The 15,083-nt window shown below is 45.5% G+C and overlaps 1 protein-coding gene across 4 annotated transcripts in view; it reads left to right on the top strand.

The window, feature by feature from the left end:
• Positions 1-12,973: 12,973 nt before the first annotated feature.
• IL1RAP (interleukin 1 receptor accessory protein) overlaps positions 12,974-15,083 on the top strand; it is a 53,318-nt gene continuing 51,208 nt past the window's right edge. For 2 of the 4 annotated variants that reach the window (XM_023933054.2, XM_023933056.2), the window contains exon 1: positions 12,991-13,430. The gene's annotated coding sequence lies outside the window, so the exon portion shown is untranslated. Of the gene's footprint in view, positions 13,431-15,083 lie in introns of all 4 variants that reach the window. The other 2 variants (XM_086843385.1, XM_086843384.1) reach the window with 2 other exon arrangements.

The raw sequence follows: 15,083 nt of genomic DNA, 5'->3' as shown, positions 1-15,083 counted from the left end.
GGTGAAGCCTGCATGGAGGAGCAGCTTGCAGGAGGCAGGACATGCTGCCTCTCCCTCTGAGTGGATGGAGCAGGCTCTGTCTCATCACCAAGAAATGAATAGGCTTAGTCTCAGAGTCTTCCATTGCTGGATTAAAACTTGGTTTTAATTAAACAAGGAGGAAAAGACAGAGGAGGAATGGTAAGTCAGAGTTTGGGGTGTGGAGGCTGTGCTTCTCTTTTGTTTGTAAGTTCAGTACTTTGTGCATGAGAAGTGACCCAGCATGGTAGAAACAGGTTCTGGAGTGAGATTATCCATAGAATCAGGGCTGGGACATCATCTCATGATGGCCAGGACTTCCCAGGACTGCAGGCAGGGTGAAAAAAGCCCAAAAACTTTCACAAAGGGGTAGATCTTTGCTCATCACCTGGGAGGGGTGAGTGGATCTACTCCATATGGATCTACTCCATACTTCATCAGAAAACAGTTTTGCAAAGCTTGTGTACCCAGCTGATGAAGAACTGCACTTGGCAGATAGAAAATGCACAGCACATCCTGTAAACCTTTCCTGAAAGGGCATCACAAATTTATCACTCTGATTAAGTTATTTTTTTTTTTTTTTAGAACATCATTTATCAGTTTAATTTAACGTTACTTCAGTTGCTAAGGAGCCATGATTGCAAACCTCCACCAAACAGGAATTTTGAGCACTAATGTCTGGCCATCTAATTGGAAAATACTACAAAACTCAAGCTGAGGCCTGCCCTCTCCAGCCACACTGCACAGTGAGACATGGAAATGTTCTGTATTATATATAATAACACTGTTTATTAGTCAAGACTTGTAACTGTAGGAGAGAACAGCAAAATCACAAAAGGCTCAGTAGAAGAGACTTGCAAATTAGTCTCATTACTCTTGAAATTGAACTGCTTTCCATGCTCCTGGCAGAGATACCTCAAGGATACCGAGATTGCCTGTGTATTGCATTTCAGATCATGATCATTCTGCTTTACACAGTAATGTACTAAGTCTCCATCAGGCCAGTGATGGGAAGGGGGATGTTTACTTAGTGATGTGTGAAATGATGAATAAATCTTCAGGAATTATTTTGAGGGAGAGGGTAGTGAGGGAAGAGTTTTATTACATTCCTGGATCATCACCAGAAATCTGCAGAAAACTGCAGAAATCCAGAAATTTTGCACATTTTTCAAATAATGAGCATCAAATGGAGGAAAAAAAAAAAAGAAGGTTCAATGCTGGTTCAAATTTCTGCACTACCAAAAATGTTCCTTCATTTCAATTAAATCTTGACCTATTTTTAATCAAAAGAGCCTGCTGTGTTTTTCTGCCTCAGAAGACTGACATTGCCAGCAGGATGCTGCAGTCTCAGGTCCCAGCTCCCTGGGGAGTGGTGGAGGCTTTCCTCAGGGCCACAGGGTGTGGGGGGACCACTCCACGGGGCCATGGACTGCATCCCACATTGTCCAGAGGCTCTGTCCCCACTGCCACCCCTGCAGGACACTTACCTGGTGTCACACAGGAGGTCACAGATGAACCAGCACTGGAACCCTAAGAAGGAATCAGGCCCTTCAGCTCCCAGCCCAGGCTGGGTCATTGCACTGGACCCACTGTGGGATCACAAAAAGGGACCTGAGCTGTAACTGAGAGGGACAAGGCAGAGAGAGAGGTCAGTAATTTTTCTAGATGAATATTTTTCAAAGAAAAAAAGATAGAGCAATGTTTTGAATAAGCTCCTGTGACATAAATAATAAATAAGCAATATAAGCTGTATATACAGACATATACACATACATGCATGCATTATGGAGAGCTCTTCTTTACTCATTAATTCCCTCAGGAGTTAGAAAATCACAGCTAAAAACAATCATTTGTATGCAGAGATAGACTGCACAGAGAGACAGAATTTTCTGTTCTTACCAAGACAATACTTTTTGGAAAAACCCCAACAAATTAATGTGAGCCATACTCAATAATTTCGTTTAAACAAACAGCAGAAGAGATATTTTCAAAAAGCAAGGAAATAAAAAAACTGATTGATTTTTGTATTTGTAATTTCATAAGCTTTGATTTTATAACACTGTTCTCAACACCTAAGCAATTCAACCCTTGTATACTTCTAAAAAACTGAGCGTTTATTGCACTAGCGTGAAACAGGGGCTGGCAGTCACCAGAAAAAAAAAGGTAGAACTCCACATATTTAATTTTAAGAGTACTTAGAACAATCTTTCCACTTTTTTGATTCATTACCAAAGCCAAAGGGTTCCCAGGGAAACTCGTGTGTCTGCCAAGTGGGCAGGTGAGCCCTGAGCCAACAGCTCTCCTTGTCCCTGCCACTCCCTGCTCTCCCCACCAGCCATGGTGGACACAGGCAGCCCCACTGCTGTCCCAGCACTTCCACTTCAGGTCACAGCTTTAAACCACAAGGCACGAATCCTTGAGCAATAATGTTCCATCTGTTACTGCATAATCTGCTGAGCATATAAAAATTGGGAAGATCAGGATAGTGTCGACCACCAGAATGAGTTTGATGATACTGACTGATTCAAAAAAAAAATAATTGTTTTCCCTGGACATTGGGAGGATGAGATGCTCCCTTAACATGTGATGGGACTTTCAATCAGTATTTCCATCCATGATTTTTCCTGGGTTTTTGCAGCATCCCCTTGACTTTATTTCTGATCTTGAACACTGAAGGTTTAATCAATCATTGTTCCTCCTGCTTCTGGAATCTAAGTGGTTCAAAGCACTTGTATTTACTGAATGTCATTAGGCCATGGTGATGAAGTAGCTCTGCTTGGATCTTTAATCCACTCCTTGTTATAAAAAAAACCCCATAAGATAGAGCTGTCTTTACCTGGAAGCATTTTATCAGTTGAAGCCCTGGACACTGCTTGGAGGGGAAAAGGACTGATCTTCCACATTTTTCTTGGCTAATCCTAAGGTTAATAGGAAGAGGACAACAGATGCTTTGTGAATTATTGCTTTGCAAATTAAACTTTCTTTCTTTGTTGAAGGCAGGGCCGGAATGTTCCTTGTTTTGTTACAGAAACCAGCAGTAGTTGATTTGATCCATAGTACCACCAAATTTTATCTACTGCACGCCTGGAGAGTTGTTTCAGGGGGAGATGACAGATGCTACCAGCAATAACAAAAGCACAAGCCCTTTGGATACGTAACTGAAATGCAAAAGACTTGCTTAGCTACTTCCAGAGGTACAGGCACACCTGGCTGCAGCAGGAGAGGGAAATTGGAGAGCTGCTCCCTGGGGACTCGAACAGCTCCCTCTCCTGCAGGCAGCTGTGCAGGGAGCCTGTGGGATTCACAAGCTCTGCTGCTGGGTGTCCATGCTCTGCTTTAGACAAGTCTCTAGCAAGCCCCTCAGCTTGGTTTTTCACTGCATTGAACAAACCCCAGCGAGGACTTGTGCCATGGGTTTTCAGAAACCCAGTTCCACAGAGCCACAAAACTTCACAGTGCCAAACACTCCCATGATAGGGCTCATCAGAAGTTAACTAATGATAATATCTGTCATAAATACTTTTGGGAATGGCAAAACATCAGCCTGCATTGCAGTTGTGTCTCATTCTTTGCAAATACATGCTGAATATTTTTAACAAATAATTATTACACTTCAGACTCTCCCCTTCAAGATATTCCCCAGTGACTATTTTTGCTTCACATTGAAAGAAATTGGTTCTTCATTCAACAGATTAAATGTTTGCCAGAATGGCATATTAAGAATCATAGAATGATTTGGGTTGGAAAAGACCTTAAAGATGATCCAATTCCAACACTTCTGCTGTGGGCAGGGACACCCTTCACTACACCAGGTTGCTCAGAGCCCCATCCAACCTGGCCTTGAGCACTTCCAGGTATGGGGCATCCAAAACTTCTCTGGGCAACCTGTGCCAGCTTCTCACCACATTCATGGTAAAGAATTTCTTCCTAACATTTAATCTATAAGAAACTGAACTCTGCCTCTCTACTGCCAGGCAGGGTGTGGCTTTACCAGCTGGGGGAAGGGACCCAAGAGTTCATCATGCAGGAACTGCCCTGAGCCTTCCCTGAATCCCCAGCAAATAATCCCACAGTGGTTTTGCCCTGAACATCTGGAACACTTATTTTGTTTGGGCAAATCATCAGTAAGCGCTGCCTTCCCTATATGTAAAAAAGCACTTAAACTTTTCCTTAATTTGCAGATTCCTATTTAAGGTTAAATTTGTGTTTAGACAACAAGCAACTCTTCTTCTTTTAATTAAGATTTATACAGGTTCCCATGTGTAGATGAAGCAATGAAGTCCTAATGAGCAGAGAGTCTAATTATGATCATTCTGTAATTGTGGTGTGCCTCAGAATAAAGCAGTTATGTTGCCAGATAATGGACTAATGAGCACCAAAGAAGTAGTAAAAAATGTCTGTAAAAAACTCTTGCAGTTCTTATGAGGACAGGCCTGCATGTGAACACCTCCATGTAGTATTCAAACAAGTATAATGGAATATAGAATGCAATATGTCCAAAGATTTATATCAAGGTGTTGGAAGCGGCTGAAGGTCAAGGGCATACCAAAAGCAATGGAATTAATTATTAATGTGAAACAGAAGAAAATAAGCCAGAGACAGCTGCATGAAGTGATTTAGGAGACAGATTAAAAATATAAAAAGGGAAGTCAGTGGGAGGCAACATTGGGAAAATGATCAACATCCACCACAATATTGGTCCCATCGGCTGAAACCAGCTCCCTCCACGTTCTGATTGATGAAATACACCAGAGTCCGATATTTTTTCTTGCCTAAATGACCAGCTCTAATCATGAGCTCTACACATTGCTGCTTTCTTCATCATTCAGCTGGTCAGGAAAGAAAAGATAATTACAGAATGTTTGTTTAGTAATTGTCTGCTTCTATTTTGGAGTTTGTTTCTGGTGCTAACGAATGCGACTCCATTATGTCATTTATCATGTGAACAGTCAGGTTGAGGAACATTTTAAATCAGGAACTATTTTGGTTTGCATGAGAAATAACCCCACAGAACAACTGACAGCATGTGTGAGCAGAAAAATTCCATGCCTGAAAAGGATAGGTTAGGTGATTTCACTAGATAAAAAGCTTAAGGAAATATCTTTTCACCAGCAGAGTGTTCATGGAAAAGGGGAGAGTTGTAGCCCCATATTTTTCCTCACAAGGAAGTCCAGATTTGAAGTTATTTACCTGGCTTGCTAGATAACATTTGTTTTTCTATTACCTTTTCTGTGACCATCCTTTGCAAAGGAGAACTTTCATTTCATTGGATGTGATAAAAATTGTACTTTAAACCTGATTTAAGTACAGGTAGCACAGGCTGTAAATATATCTCAGGTGTGGCAAGAGCAGAAAAGTCGAGCTAAATGAAAGAACCAACCAGATGTTACCCACAGATATATCTGGAAAGTGATTGGGAGTCTCAGCTTACTTATAAACAGCTCCCTCCCCATGAGCCTGTGTTGATACCCAAAACACTAAATTTCCTGTGTTATACTGTAGCAGCAGGTATCTGATGTTTTCCTGACTTAATTCAGCCCAGTCCAATGCACTTGTCCATTAGGGTGGGCCCTCACACGTATTCCCCATCCTATGGACAGGTGTAATTCTTGGTGAGTCTGAACAAGGTGGTTTGGGCTCAGTCAAAAGGCTACTGGGAGCACACAGCAACGTGAGAACAAGCTGGAAATTTCCTCCAAGGGTATTTTTCAACCTCACTTTGCTAGCTGATTTCACAACTGTGGGTTGAGAAACCTGTCTGAAGTGATTGGCCGAAGAAAAAACCCCATCCATTTAATAGGGTGTCCTCCCAGTAATAGTGGAACAGAAGCTGTTTGACAATACTTTGGGTAATGTCTTGAGGACTGTAGATGACTAATAATAGCAGCGCCTTTTTTTCCAGAAATATGAAAGTCATAAAAATGATGGTTTAGAGGGACCAAAACTATTTATAAACTGAAGAAGAATTCAGTGAAGAGTTTTGACTAAAAAGGAGTGGAGGGGAGAATTTTAATGTGCTTGAAATAGAAGTCAAAATCTTAAAGAAAAAAATGCAAATCTGAAGTATTTTAAGTGGTTTTAAAAAAAGTTGAGTGGCTCAAACATGAAAGGACACCTTTTGTTTCAGATCAGATGAAGATTTTATGTTTACCAGGATGAACAACCTTGATTTGAAATGTCCTCTAAGTTCAGCCTTCTCAGGATGGGCAGAGGACTCCAGTTCACCCAGGATCTTTCATCCATGCTACATACAGAGAAACAGTAATACAGGGAATGTTAACTGAAAAAATTTAAAAGTTCTCAGGAGCATTGACTTCCATCATAGGGTTTATTGTTCATTTCCTTTTGGCCAATTACTCTCCTCAGAAATGTCTCCGGCATATTATGAAGACGAAGTGTTAAACCTGGGAGGTCGTTTCACTTGCAGCCTGTCGAGAACATCTTTCCATTGCTGGTTAACGACTTGTGAACTTCATTGTCAGATGCTGCTCTGAGACTTTGCATCTCCCAGCTGATGGCTCTGTGCCATGAGCCGAGCAACTGCCGGGCTTGGAGGGTGCCTCTCGCCCTTGTGAAATTCGAGTTCATTCTTTTTCTGCTCCCCGCGCTTTCTCCCTGCAAATTTATGACTTGCTAACAAATGCGTTGCTCTTGATTCCCTCCTCTTCAGTGATCTTTAAGATCTCTCATTTCATAAGGAAGAGGCAGGTGGGAGATCTGATCCAAAAAAGAGAAGTTTCCATAAGCATGACTTGTGGAGTAAGGCTGCCTGTATATCCATCCAATTTCCATTGACTTAATTCAGTCTTTTTTTGTCAAGTTGCACAGCAGTAGTTAACTGTCCTAACCGAAGTGTTTTCCTCAAGATGCCCACATTCCTGTGAGAGATGGAGGTTTTATCCACACATGCAGGCAGCAGCTTTTCATCATTCTCCATATAAATGGAATACTTCCTCTGCTTGCCTTTACAGCTGTTCTCTGAACACCATCCACAAAACTAATGAAATGTTCCTGTGGCTCACCCATTCCTCCAAAAAGCTTTGTCCAGGCTTGTTTTATCCTCGGAGGCCAACAATATTTTTTACACCTTTGCTTGGCACAGGGCTACTATGTGCTGATCTGGCACCTGGGAATCAATAGCAGTCAGGGTGGGGGGAATTACAGCACGTTCGTAGCAATTGTGTAAATGCAAATTTATTACTCCAAAATCCTCTCTAATGTAAATCCAGTGAGGTCAATAGAGGTAGAGCAAAACTGGCCATTCTGCTTCATCTGTTATCCTCATTTTTATAAGGATGGATAGCAGCTATTAAGAGAAAGGAACTTTCAAATGCCTGGAAATACACTGACCTGGGAAAAGAGCTGCAAGGATGCCAGAAATCACTCACTGTGCAGATGGGTATTCTGCCTAACCAGAGCAATCAGCATCGCCAAAAACCTCCACTAGCGTGAACTGCTACATCTCCATTAGCAGTGCTGATTAACAGGAGCAGAGGGTCCCGCCCTTTGGTTAGAACACGCCACCCTGTTCCAGAGGAATTCCTGATTTTGGCAAGCAACAGCATCTCCCTACATCACTGCCCTCTCCAGTGATTGTGTAAGGTTTTCTGCAGTTTCTCGAGTTCGCTCCTAAAATCTTCTGTTGCTTGGGTAATCTTTTTATGAGCTACACAAAAGAATTGTTTTCCTTAAGAAATCCTTAACATATGCACAGATAAACACAGAGTCTAAAGGTTAATGTGCTTCATCACTGCTGAAGTGAAATCATAGATTTTAAAAGTCATTCTGCAGAATGATCTTGCATTTATAGGGGAAAATAAACTGTTATTGACTATAATGATAAGATTTTGGAATATGCTAATGGAATTTTTTTCATTTACCACACTTGATGTTCTCTTATTTTTTTCCATAACCATTGCAGTTTACTATCAGACAGTTCTCCAGAGAAGTTGGGTTTTGTTCAGAAAAAGTCTGTTGAAAAACTATTAAAGCATCGAAACACCTGTACAAACCTATGGCAAGACAGGAGGAACTCTTACAAATAGGTAGGATAAAAATACACTGTATTAAGCCTTTCCTTGCTTTTACAAGATCTTTTAATTGGCTCCATTTACCCAGGAAAGGCAGTGTGTTAACTCAGTGCCTTTTCCTTTCTGCAATGGTGTCAGCAAACCATCAGCCAGAGAAGCCAGGAGTTTGAAATCATCTCTAGAGACCACTCCCTGTTGAAATACCCATCAGTAGGGAATTGCCTCGATGCCAAGGCTGTGTTCAGCCTATCTAGCTTTATTAATCTGCTGACAGCCTGCCACTTCTCACTGGCACCACTGAGCAAGCAAGGTAAACTGCAGCCTAATTAATGGCCAGGCTAGAGGCTTTCTTCAAAGACTGACTGAGACAGGTGCTGGTCTTGCCCAACAGAAATGCCAACCCAGTTTAAGTGTTCCTGCAACCTCCACAGTCAGGGAATTTATATAAATTTGGTGTGTTTGAATACACTGTGCAAAAGAATGTTCAGGCATCCTAAACACAAACGGTGTCCAATGCGTGTGCACCTGTGGGTCAGAAACCTGCCAAAAGCCAAAGCCTTTAGCAGGATGAGAAGATACTCCTCTTCATCACTGCTTTGAAACAGCTTCAGTTTGTATGAAATACAGACTCATAGGACTGGAAATATCTCCAGCCTTAGGCTGTATCAAAACATGTGTGACAGAGATTTAAATGGACTTGGATGCAAGTCATGTAAGGTCAAGTTTCCATTTAAGAGCCATTTGCATTAGCAGTCCTACCACCGTGGTAACACAGGGGAAGAGACACTAATGATATTTAGCACATTAACATGGACAAAAGCTATTTGCTACATCCTCAGGAATAAACATAGATGAACTCATAACGAAGCTGTGCTCTCAATCCCTCCTCACTGTGCAGGGCTCTTACAGAGGTTCACACAAAATGCCTCACCGGGCAGTGAGATCCAAGATCTGGTTTGGACACAGTCAATACATTAGAGGATACACAGTCTCTCTCAGCCAGGCTCACCTGACACATACAATTGTGGCTCCTTGTGCATTCTGGTGAACAAGCAGCTCATACCTGTCTGAAAGCCGTGCCTGCTCGCTCAGCCAGGCACAGGTTCCTTGCTGCAAAATGGTCTCAGCAGAAAATGTTCAGCTCCATGTGTGGGTAACATCAGCTCCCTTGACAGAAGCAGATGGGAGGTTCATGTGCTGCTATGTCAGAAATATCTGTCATTCTCCTGTTTTCCCTCTGTCCTGTATCTTAGGTTATCAGGCGTGCTCCTCTCAATGCCAGTTAAAAGGTAGGTGTCAAACACAGAAGGCACGTTCATTTATAACTACACAGACTATAATTATATGTAGTCTAGGGCTTATTTCCTGAACTAGGAAGGAGGAAAAATGGGTTAGGTGGGTGTGAGTAACAAGCAAGAGCATGTCTTTTAGAGGTTATGAAACTACCTTGATCTCCCAGTATCATAAATGCTGGCTAAGAACAAACAGAAAACTCTGTGCAGGCTGAGAGTTGGGACAAAAGCAAGGGAATTGGGAACTGACAAGGGAATAGTAACAAGTTTCTGATCGAGCCTGGGAACTTAGCATTGCAAGCCAAAATGGAGGAGAAATATGAGGTCACCACTACATCTTATTTGCAGAAAGATAAGTGCAATCTTGGGATTACCAGGTGAGATATTTCAGAGAGAAATGGGGACTTTAATGTCAGTGTATGAAGCATCAGCGAGACCTCCTCCCATTTCATACTCGAACTACTTTTGGTAATCCATATGAACTTTGAGATTAATTGAAACCACAGCAGATGGAGGGAAGAGGTCTGAGGTGAATTGAGAGTCATTTAGGAAAGAAGATTGAAAAGCCAGTCTGGTGTAGCTCAGCGAGAAAGGGAGACAAGAACCATCTCCATAAAAATACCTGAGTAAGGAGAAGTGAGCAAAACAGCTACTGAAATGAGAGCCAGTGCTGGTGCCAGAACATCTGGGGAAAGGTTCCTGACCCAGAAGGACATGGACAGCCTGGGACAATCTCACAAATGGGTTACAAGCAAAACCACAAAATTGTTTAAAGTCGGAGCATGGTCCTTTCATGAAAAGGACTGTAAACAACATTATTCCTGGCACAGCAGAGAACTGGGTTCTGTGATCCACGATCCTCCTGTGCTTGTAACTTTAAATTGCCTAATGGGACTGGAACAGCAGCAAAACAAAGCCTTTGGCCACTTGTTACTGGAGGTCTGTGGAATATTTTCACAGCAGTTGCAATGCCAGAAGCTCCAGTGTCCTGGCTCAACACCAACACATTCCTCTGCTATTTAAGTCCCCCCCGTGGTTTCACTTAGTAATGCTAGTCTCTGCTCCCTGTCCAAAAATTGTGGAACAATGCTGCCTTTTTTGAGCTTAAAAATGTTTTCTATTTACTGAATTGCTCTTCAAAACGTAGTATAATTCACTCTAGGGTGTAACTGTGTTGCATTTTAACCTGCACAGAAATAGCATGTGCAAGTGTGGAGAGAGGATAGGAGAAAAAATAGCAATATAAAAATATCCTTATGACAACATTGAGCCAAAGTGAGAAATATTACCCTTATTTTACAGTAGGAAATTTTTGATTCTTTTATTCCATAAACAAAAGAGTTTGAAACCTTTCCTGTGAAAATGCAGTATCAGGTGTGGTTTGGGGCTTTGCTATCAGCTGTAGCTTTTGACCACTCTCTGGAAATTTGGTCTTGAATCTTATTTTATGAGCCTTTCAATGAAGTCTAAAGTTGAATTCTGGCTTTTCATCAAGATCAGAGAAAATTAATGACCCTGGCCTAAAGACCCTAATTTGCACTGGCAGGCTTGGAGTTTGGAACAGTATGAATTTCCCAGGGTGGGTGTGTCAATGGCTGTTAACCTGCATTACCAGTATTGCAACAGATCCTGGATCCTCCCAAATGAGAATAATGGCATGTCCTATCCCAGATCTGTATCTATGGATGGCAGATATTATGGAAAACAAGGAATTATTATTATTATTATTATTATTATTATTATTATTATTATTATTATTATTATTATTATTATTATTATTATTATTATAATATTATTGTAACAATCACCAGACAGCTGAGCTACTCCCACAGCTGCATTAAGTATCATGACTAAAATATACAACCCTTTCTCATTTCATCTTCTATGAGAAAAGTGGACTGTCATATTTCAACAGATGATTTTAAGCACATATTTCTCAGTAAGTATGTTGGAAAATACAGCTCATAAAATGTGCATTGCTATTCCAGTTTTGTCTATATTCAGTATTGCAGCCAAGTTACACAGACACGTAAAGTAGCTCCAGACAAGATTGGGTTCTGGAGCAGTGCAGGTCGCATGGAGCAAAATATGCACTAATCTGCCCTTAGAGTGGGGTAAATCAGTCTTCACAGAGCTCTGCCTTAACAAGTTGCTTTAATATTTGGATGGAATTGGGTTAGAGATGGCTTGAGTAGAGCTGATTCTAAGCACAAGCCAAGTAGGCAGATTTTCAAGGGCATTCACCACCAGGACACAAAAGCTGCTGAGATAAGAAACTTTCTGCCTAATTTTGCTGTGCCAGAACCCTGGGAAGGGAAGGAGAGAGAGGTACAGGAGGAAGTTTTCCTGCTAGAGCTGCAGGAATAGCACTGGCTTCCCACCACAGCTCCTTCCCAGCCAGTGGCAGAGCCGGGCTGCAGCTCCTCTTCCTCAGGGTGGGGGAAGCTTTAGGTGTGCCCACCTTGGAGAGCTGTGGGGCTGCTGAGGGCAGGGAGTGCTGCCTTGCAGAGGGATGGGGACATGGGGGCTAGCAATGGCTATGATGCCTTGGCCAGACCCTGCTCCCCAGGACAGGTTTGTTGCAGAGGAGCTTCAAGGGATGGGGTGAAATTTGGTCTCCTAGATATCCTGGGATCACCTTCTGAGGATAACAACTGAGGTGTTGAACACTGTCCAGGTGTTGTAGCCAACAGTGCTAAGAAGCGCTGCAGCACTTCGAGCAGACAGGAGTTTCCTTAGCACTACAGGCTTTGTGTCCAGCCATTTCACTCTGCTGTCAGCCTGCCAAGATGTGATAAAAGTACCAATAAGGGCAGGCTACTCACTGCCAGGATGGAAGAGACTCCAGGCCAACCTGAGAGGACGATGAGTTTTCCTGGGCAAGGGCACTCCCACACTAGGGGCTGCACATAAAATCGCTGGCCACATTCTCCAGGAGCAGGTGCTGGCCCAAATCTCTGCAGATTTTTATTCCTCTCCTCGGACTCCCTGACACTGCCCCTGCAGACTGTTTCAGGTGCCCACTCCTCATCCATCAGCAATTTCAGCCTAATCAAGGCTGTATCTGTACCAGCGATAGAACAAAAACGGTGCCACTTCTCTGGGATGAGGTGGAATCGGAATGTCCAGGGAGCCCTGGAAGGAAATTACTGCGAAGGAATCCCAGCACACCGGAGAGAATGGGAAACTTTACTTTCCCATGGGGAGGGTGGTCGGCAGAGCGCTCAGGGGCTGCGGCAGGGCTGTGTCCTCCAGCCCGCTCCCCCCAGAAAGTGTCCAGGAGGTCTCTAAGGGCCGCGAGCCGGCTCCAGGGGCCCCGGGCACCTGCCGGCCCCCGGCGGCTGCCGCAGGCGGGACGGCTCCGGCCAGGAGAGGGAGCCGTGGCCCCGCGCACCCCGCCTCGCACCCCGCCTCCCCCGGCCCGGCCCGCCAGCTGCGGAGGGACGGAGCCGTGCCCGGCCCCGCATCCCTATCCGTGCCCGTATCCGTGCCCGTATCCGTGCCCGTATCCGTGCCCGTATCCGTGCCCGCCCCGGCCCCGCTGCCCCGGCCCCGCAGTGACCGCCGCGGGCGGCGGGACCGCCCCGAGCGCGAACGGAGCCCGGGGAAAGGGGCGGGCGGGGCGGAGCGGAGCCCGGGGGCGCGGATCGGGGACGACGGCGAGGAGGCAGAAGAGGAGGCAGAAGAGGAGGCAGAAGCGGAGGCAGAAGCGGAGGCAGAAGCGGAGGCAGAGGAGGAGAGCGCGGCGCGCCGGGCACGGCTGTGCGCTCCCCGCGTTCTCAGGTGCGGCGCGCTGCGCGGGGCTGCGCGGGGGATGCCCGTGCTCCTGTAGGCGTGGGCGGGGGCAGCGACAGGCGACACGGAGCCTGTCCCGCCCCGCCCCGCCCGTGAACTTCCCCGCACGCCAAGGGAAAGTTTGTGTCGGAGGAGGCGGATTCCAGCCCCGGCGAGGGGGGAGCGGGCGGCGGTGCGCAGCTGGCAGCGGCCCCCGCTCCTCGGCTGGCACGGGGGGAGATCGGGAAGAAAGAAGAGGAACCGCTCGGGAGAACCCGAGGAGCAGCGCCCGGCGGCCACGGGCGAGGGAGGACAGGTGGGCACGGTGAGAGGGATGGGGGAGCGGAGCGGGGGCCATGGTGCCGGCGACCCCCGCGGACCTCGGGGGACCCTCGGTGATCCCTCGGTGATCTCTCGGTGATCCCTCGGTGATCCCTCGGTGATCCCTCTGTGATCCCTCGGTGATCCCTCGGAGATCCCCCGGTGTGCGGGGACCGAGGCGAGCTGCGGCACCGCGGGTTTGTCTCGCTGGCCCTGCGGCCGGGCTGGCCGTGCCCCCGGCCCCCGACATGCGGAGGGATTCGCCTCCATCCGCTCCCGTGGAGATCTGGGCATTCCTGGCTGGAGCGCTGCACGCACTGAGAAATGCAACTTTCATTTTCATCCGGATTGCAAATTCCTGAGCCTCTGATATCTGCTCTCTGCTGTCAAACGGGTCTCTGAAATGGAAGCGGGGAGAGGAAGGGGTCAGGCTTAAGCCGTAGCATGGAAATAAAGTGGAAGAGACATGCCCAAGAAAACAGACTGAAGCGATGAGATGCTGGCAGCAAGATGGCCTTTGCTGTGTTTGGTGGGGGCAGCTGCCCCCTTGTGTGAAGCAGTTTTTGGTGGGGGGGGTGTATCTGGAGGGAAACTGATGGGGTCCTGAAAAAGAAGGGGGAAAAAGAAACCATCAGGGCTGCGCTGCTTCAAGTGTCGCTTTTCTGTGCCAGTGTCGCTTTCCCCTGTTACAGTGGCACTGCTTGTTCCTCGCTCTGGGCTGCTTTCTTGGAGTGTGCCTGTACAGTGCTTGGCACAACCGAATCCTGATCTTGGGGCCTTAGGATGTAAACTGGATTGTAAATGCCCTCTCACATGCACACTCTTTTCATCCTGACCTCTGCTATGTGAATAGCTGGTTATAGTGCTTGGATAAAATTCTGGTTGGCTTTACAGATCTTTTTTCTCTTAAAAAATGATGGATTTTGTTCCATGCATTCAGTTTTTTGTCCTAGGAAAGGCTTTTCACTTCTGGATTTGGGAGATGGCAGCAAGTTCCTTGTATTTAAAAAAACGAAACAACCCTATCTCCTTTGTAATTAAAAAGTATAATTTTCTTGACACTCCATTTTTAACCGTGCCCCTCTCAGGCAAGCAGAACTGTCACCCAACATACGCTTCCATACCTAGAAGGATTGTGAGGTGTTATTTATTAACTGTACTGTGGAGAGTCCGTATCTCATAACTTAGAGGGTCATTTATAACAGGTTGCTTTTGGCAGCTCTGGAAGATTTACTTGCTGTCTTGTATTCCTTGCAGGAAAGACATCCCTTTTTTTCATGGAGAGCATCACTCCAGCCCACAGGCTCTCGGGTGGGCAGGCTTGGTGCTGGGAAGGGTCCTGCTTTCTGTCTCCATTGCTTGCCTGTGGCGAGCAGGAGAGGGCAAGCAGACTGGATTGAACTCTAATACTCAGATATTCTTCTTCCCTGGAAGTAAGCATGGTGTTGTTGCTGGGAACACTTTGTCTGGAGGAGTAGCAAAGGATGTAGGATAATGAGGGACATGGAGAGTAAGCCTGTGAGGACTTGAGGTGGTGGAAGCCTGCAGGGCACTGCAGTGACTAGGAAATGTTAAGCTGGGAAGGTGGGAGCTGCCGCATGGAGCTGAAGGAAGGGGCTGTGGGGTGAGAGGTTGTGTTTTTAACTCC

This window comes from Cyanistes caeruleus, chromosome 10 (genome assembly GCF_971803275.1).
Source record: "Cyanistes caeruleus chromosome 10, bCyaCae1.hap1.1, whole genome shotgun sequence".
Taxonomy (NCBI): domain Eukaryota; kingdom Metazoa; phylum Chordata; class Aves; order Passeriformes; family Paridae; genus Cyanistes; species Cyanistes caeruleus.
Note: the sequence above shows the minus strand (reverse complement) of the source record. Positions and strands in the feature narration are given on the sequence as shown.